Here is a 7,458-nt window from a genome sequence, read left to right as displayed (position 1 = left end):
AATTACCGTTCAGTGCACAGTAATTAGGATTACCCTATGGAAAACCACAGCGCTGGCAGTAGCATCTCCGCTGCAGAACATTTAGCTGAACTGAGAAGCTACATCGAACAGATGTTGTGAATGTGAATAGTTTATATCATACGCATCTGTTGAACGTTCAATTTTGCATTGAATAGATTTGGATAAGTGTCTTTGTGTTTGACTCGGCTAAACCTGCAATTACCCGAATAACCGTCAAACGGTGCTTCGTAGTTCAGGCCCCGGATAACAAGTGGTGAGCGTGAAGTCGTCTGTTCATACCTGGATTTAAAATGGGTCCTGAATCCGTCTCCTGCTTTGCGGCTAAAATTCAAATAAAATGATATTTGAGAAGGAAAGTGAGGCTTAGTTTTGAATGGGCACCATCTTCAACACGCTGCTCACTAGAGGATGAAAGAGAGTCAGTCAGGGCTCCATCATGTCAGAGCTGCCGAACAATTTCCGTGACTGTAAAGCATTTTAAATTCACTTTGAAGTCTCCTGCAGCGTGTGTGAGTGTGCGTGTTTGTGTGTGTGTGTGTGTGTTTGTGTGTGGACATATGGTAATCTGGATTGTGACGACGGAGGGAGTGGACGTCATCCTCATCTTCATTGCTGAGGAGTGGAAAACAGCCCTGTCCTCACTCATCCTAGGTGTAGAGGCTGAAAGCTGCCGAAGGACAAGTTGTACATAAGGATCAACAGAAGTCAGCAGTGGTCCCCCTCTCTTCCACAGTGCCAACAGTTAGACGGCAGCTTACATTTGCTGTTACTTTGTGTGTGTGGGTGGAAATGTTTGCGTACATTTACAAGTGTGTGTCTCGGTAGTCAAAACAAAATCTTTGAGCAGCTTTTATCAATCTATTAAATCTAGTCCCAGTGATTTGTTTTTGTTTTTGCTGAATTGCAGGGCAGAGATTTCCTGTGTTTATTTTTCAATTAAATCAGATACAGAAAAAGTGCAGAATCAACAACAACATAGGGACCATACTAATACAGTTTTTCACAATTGTTAACACACGTTTTTCAAAACAATAACGGCTTTCTCAAAACTGCACACAGAAAACTCAAAACCTAACACACAAAATCCTAAACCTGACACTCCCTTTGCAAGATGGCTCTTTGCCATCAAATCTCTTCACTGTTCACAAAATGGAACTCGTGTTTTCATTTGGTACACACAGCCATATTTTCAAATGACACACACATACCATTTATTGAGTACACACAACTAAGCATTTGCTTGCACACTTCCAAGCATTTACAGCACACTGAAGTGCAAAATTGAAAACACAATCATCGAAATGGAACACACCATATGAATGACAATGACTCTGGAGAATTAGCCATTTCTCCTTTTGTAAACTGTCTCAGTGTAGGCCTACTTTTTTCATAGTCAAACATAAAACAGCACACAAATATGCAGCAAAAAAAGGTTTATTTTGGTACACACAGAGAACAGTACAGTACTGACACAGACAGCCTGAAAATGCAAGTTACAGTATGGACACAAAGAGGTCAACACAGTGGGCTACAGTGAGACACTGTAGAAAAGTAACAATATTGGATTACAGGTACAATATATGCATGTGTAAGTGCTGAATGTATCGTACTTACAAGCACAAACTCTCGCCGTAACTCCTTGAGTCTGTGTTCAGTTCGAATGGAACCCTGTTCACTTGTTTCCTCCGCATGGCATTCCTGTGAAGAATACGTTCCAATGTAGAGAGGATGACGGTCTGGACGTTTCTAAATGTAGCATGGTCAGCCAGGATCCTAGTTTTTATTTGTCTGAGTGTGATAGCGTTGTTCTCATGAACCATATCTACAATTTCAGTCTCCTGTTCGGCTGTGAACATGCGTGTTCTTCCTCCACGGTGTGGTTCTCTTTCAGTCTTGCAAAATATAAGTTCTGTGAGCACACTGTATTCTATTCTATTCTATTGTTCATCAAACAAAACAGAGGCTGAAGGCACTTTTATGCTGCAGTCCTGATAGCAAATTGCTCAACAGACCTGAATGTTTAGAGATTTGAGTATTTGTGTGTTGTAGGTTGATGCTTTGATATTTTAGTTGAGAAGTGTGTGCAACAACTGAACATTGTGTGTAGTGTTTTGACAACAAGGTGATGTGTAATTGAAATCAGAGTGTAAAGAAGGAAAGTCAGAGTCTAATGAGATAAGGGAGTGTGAAGTAGTGCCAAATTGGGTCAAGCTATTGGTACATGAAGTGAACGTTGTGCAAATTGTGCCGAATTTTTGCTTTTTGTGTGTTAACAACCGAGAAAAACTGTAAACAGTTTCACGATTCACCTAAAAAAAAACATTGCACATTGGATTGAACAACTAGGGGAATCAAGATGGGGCATTTTTTTGTCATTCTCACCAATTTCCCTGAAAAAATAATGAAATGATGAATGAGTGATACTTAAGTTGACTTTATGATTGTGAGCAATTTGGTCAAGATCCAAATAAAGCTCTGCATCTAGTGAATTGAAATGAAGTTAATAATTTAACTTAGGAGCAGGACCACGCCTTGACCACTCCTCTAATTACCCATCAACCCTTCCTATACCTGGTCAACCCATCCTGCTCTGTTTGTCTCAGATCTCTCGACCCACCCTCCCTTCCCCTCATCCAATTACATCCATACCTCATCCTCCCCTACCTACATCCCTTCATCCTCCCCTACCTATATCCTCACCCCTACCTACCCCCTCTCCCTATACCTACATCCCTTCATCCTCACCACTACCTACAACCTCATCCCTACCTATATCCCTCACCTCCCTACTATATCCTCATCCCTACCAACTCAATCTGGCGCATATGTCTCTCCCTAGGTTCTGGGGGGGGTGGGGTGGGGGGGTGGTGTCGGACATCAGCCCCACACTGAGTCGCCATCCGCCCAATCCATGACATATCCTCCCAGACCAGCCTGACAGAGACTTTCTTCATCTATTTTCATCCTTTCCCTTCACATCCATTCATCCCTCCGCAAAAATACTATCCACCCTGAATTTCCATTCAAACGATACAGTGGTGTGGTCCATACTGGTTCATGTGGTTTCATAAGAGGCTTGTTGGGCGCTGTGGGAGGTATGAGCTCACTCATGTACCCACACACACACACACTCACAGACGGGCCTGGTCAATAACACGATGCACTCTGAGGACGTTCACGGAGCAATTTGCTGGTGACATTTCCCTGCTTTGTAAATAGCGGTGGTTATTAACACACAGACAGGACATGAATGGGAGTTTGAGGTAGACACACACACAACAACAGTCCAAAGTGCATCGTCGATAAATCTTTGAATGTCTCTGTGCACGTCCCCATTTAAAAAAAAACACACACAACAAAATGCTGCTGTCGTCTGCACCCATTCGCTTTGAATAGTTCAAAATTAAAAAACACTTTTACTATACATTTCTGACAATTATTTTCCAAAGCATGCAGCAGCTTTTTAATGAGTTTTCTACCTTCAGGGCACCAGCATTGAAAATTACCATTTACAACCTTCTTCAAATATTAACATATATCATCTTAAGTATTCTGGCAGTGTTGCATAATTGTGATTAGATGACGTAGCTGCAGGGACTGTTTCCAAACTTGGTTGTGGTTGGATTCACTTGGACGTCGGCCCAACACGTTTTTAGGTTTGTTTGATATCTTTATAAACAATGTCTCGTCTAGTCAGGTGCTTTATAAACTAATGTCTGTAAAGAGGCCCATGACCAATGGGTTATTTTAGAATCCTAGCTGTTGTCCTGCTCTGCCCTCCTGAGGAAATTAACCAAAGTTAGATCATTCCTTTCTTTTACAGACTTAGAATAGGTCACCCGAGCTTTGACCTCCTTTCTGCAATGCACTTTACTTTGGTATTAGCGAGGGACACATACAAATATTGCATCCCACATACAAAATCTGCTGCCAGGCCTGAGGCTCCTGCCTATACAGTATCTGGGATCTGCAAACCCCCTGTGAGCCCGATCGGGTTAATTAAGCATCTTCTTTCAGATATCTTCCTTTTCTTTTTTGAATCTTGTATTCTTATCTACGGTAGTTGTATGGTTGAAACTATTTTAGTTGAGTTGTTATTGTTATTTTCTGACGACAAAGGGATTAGCCACCTACCTCTTGAAACATGAATGTCAGAGCAGCCTGAACACAGCACCAGGGAAGTATTTTTTTGCAATAAAACTATCATTTTGACAAATTAAAAGGAGTTCCTGCAAGTATTCTCTTAAATGGATGACCCCGAACACGACTCAAGTGTCTGCAAGTTGATATGAATATTTTGCTGCCGTGAACTTAAGCTGACGCTGCCCTAAGGATAGAAGAGCAATTAAGTGATGTTAAGTGTTCTCCATTTGTAGGTAATGGACTAAAAACAATAGCTCCATGATGGGCCTTTAATCTGTCTCGGTGTGTTCACATATGCTCTAATTAACCAGTCTTCATTGGAAAAAGCTAATAAAAGCCGTAATGGTGGTATTTGCCTATTGTCTTAGTTGGAAACGGCTAAACTCGGTGTGGTTGGTGGAGCTGAGGCAGTGATTCAGGTGACTCTGTCCTGGTTTCATTCTGCTTTCAGAGAGCACTTCCACAAAGGTCAGGCTGACTCAGATTATTTATTAACAGCAGCTGCATGAGCACATGCTTTCAGGAACAGACAAAAAGCATCTCTGCTTCTATTCCAAAGTTCAGTCGACAGAGCTGGAGAAAACTTCTCCTGTAAGAAACCACCAAACGTTATTATAGTGAATAGAAACAATGAATATTTGTCTTGTTGCTAATCACATTTTGACGGCGTAGACGAGTGTGATGATTGTGATGAGTTCACAGGCAGAGTGCATGCAGGTTAGGGTTAATGAAATAAGTGAATGAGCTTTTTACATCCAGCTCCATCACATCAGCTCCTTCTGCACTGGACAAAAACCCACTAACATCCATTGGTCTGCAATGGGAAGCAATACAATTCATTCCCGAGGCCAATGACTCTCCAGTCACCTCAGGTTTTCATTTGACAGTGATTGAATTATGACACCCAGGGGAATGCAATCATTTCTTCTTTATTTTGGCAGTAGATCCTCATGCTGCACTTTTCCTCACTGACGTTATGATGTGTATTAAACTTCTGGGCGTTGGTGCATAAACCGACATGAACGTTTGAGGACTTCTTGTTTTTTACACTATGGGAAAACGTGCAACAGTATTTTTTTTCTTCACATTGTGCAACACTGTTGTTTTCGGCACATTCATGACGTTGAACGTGACTCACCAGGGGAAAAGAAGCAGAAAGGCAAACTCACTTACACTGGCAATGTGTAATGCGTCAATTGCCATACACACCCTTGACCTACGGCGAGTCAGTCTCAGCTGTAAATCAAGACACTTCACTGGTTTAAACATCAAATAAAACCAAACCTTGAACATACGTCAGAAATACCTCAAATGATGTGTTGACGTGTACATTCACTTTTAAGTTTGGCCCATGTCCAATCTTCTAACATGGAAGAGGCAGGGTTTATGAGCTATACTTCAGCGAGCCACCAGGGGGCCATCAAGACAATTTGGCTTCACTTTTGGGAGCCGTCATGTCTTTCATCTTTACATGCAGAGTCTATGGATGACAGGTGTTTTTCTCTTTTCAGTTTTGGCGTTATAAATCTTAAGATTACCGTGCTGGTTGATTCAGTTCCTCTTGTGGTTACTGGTATTAAATGGTGTTTTAATCATTACAGGTTGTAAAGTTCAGTTGCTAATTAACTGTTTGTTGCAACTGGGGGAAATAAAGACACTCCCTGAGAGGCTTTAATAAAAAATGTGCAACGCAAGAGCAACTGTGTCTGCGCAACTATTTCAATTGTGCACATATAAACCCAAACTCACTCCTGACTCCTCCTGACCCCTGACCCCTGTCCTCCTGCTCACACCTTCATGTGCAGCTCCCTCAGCCCACTCACACAACCTCCTCCACACAACCAGCCCTCACCACAGTTCATTCAAACAAAAGCTGCCTGTCAATACCCACAGGGACACTTAATTGATAGTGTGTGTGTGGTGCGTGTGTGTGTGTGTGTGCGTGTGTGTTTGTGTGTGTGTTTGTGTGTGTGTGTGTGTGTGTGTGTGCGTGTGTGTGTGTGTGTGTGTGTGTGTGTGTGTGTGTGTGTGTGTGTCTGTGTGTGTCTGTGTGTGTTGGACTGCTGGTGTGTATCATGTGTTTGTGTGATGGAAGTTGAGCACCAGAAAACGGCACCAGCTGCTGTGCGTGGACACAAAATGCTGCGACTGTGGTTTGTCCCCTAACCAGAAGGTCAGTGGTTTGTTCCCTAAGGGTGGAAGTGTCCTTGGGCAAGATACTGATCCCCTTGAAGAAAGAAAGAGAGAGAAAGTGCTGCACTTAGGCGGTATGATGCACTGCACAAATGGACGAATGGTAAAGTGCTGCATAACATACCACTTACAAAACCCGAACGTAGACTGTGATGCTGATTGCAAAAAAAAGGAACATTGAGGTCTGGATTATAAAATGTTTACCTGCATCCGAGGGGAACATTCGTAGCTAAAAAAATAAAACTTCTTGGCTGTGATGAGAAAACCACAGAGTGTAAAGCAGCCGGAGTTGCAGAGCTCACGTGGACGTACACAGAGATTAATGTTTTCCAACCGGAGCAGCTGCACGCTCACCGTCCACATACAGTCATTTTTTTTGCTTTGTTCCCAAAACATCACCCGAAGCATGAACTCCAAACCATGAATCAGCGTCGGTGCGTTACGCCCACTGACAGCAGGTGTTTATCACGGCGAGTCAGGAGAACATGGCATGTGAGGTCATTTACAGAGTGTTATTACGGATGGAGCTGACAGCAGTGTATCACAGGCTGTGGGAAAACCACTCGGCCGCAAACCAACTGTTAAAGTGTATAAAAAAAATGTTTAACACATGTAAACATCCTGCATTTAAAATGTCAGTCAGGTCCAAATACATAAGAACTGACCTTTATTCAATGTATGCAGGGTGCTGGTGAGTCCTGGTGAGGTAAATACATATGGACCATTACATTCATGTGTGAGCGGTGTTTTAATTATGATGATCAATATTATCAACTACCAACACTGCATACTCTTAAACCAATAAGTTGCATATTGACATATTCACTGTCTTAGAACAAAGTCTTTCTGCGAATCAAAGATAATAACTAATGAACTTGTAACTATAGATGTTAGAAATTAATGATTAAGATAAGTATACAAATAACCTCTGAAATTGAGTAGTGGCATAACATGGAAATACTCAAATGCAAATAAATCTAAAAAAATATTAATAACACAGGAAAGAGCTTATTCAGATTTAAGCACTGGTAGACTGAACATTAAATATATATGTATATTCATCTTTAAAAACAGTGGGCTGAAGAAATGATGAAACAAGAC

Source organism: Limanda limanda, chromosome 18 (assembly GCF_963576545.1).
Source record: "Limanda limanda chromosome 18, fLimLim1.1, whole genome shotgun sequence".
NCBI lineage: Eukaryota > Metazoa > Chordata > Actinopteri > Pleuronectiformes > Pleuronectidae > Limanda > Limanda limanda.
This window is presented reverse-complemented; position numbering follows the sequence as displayed.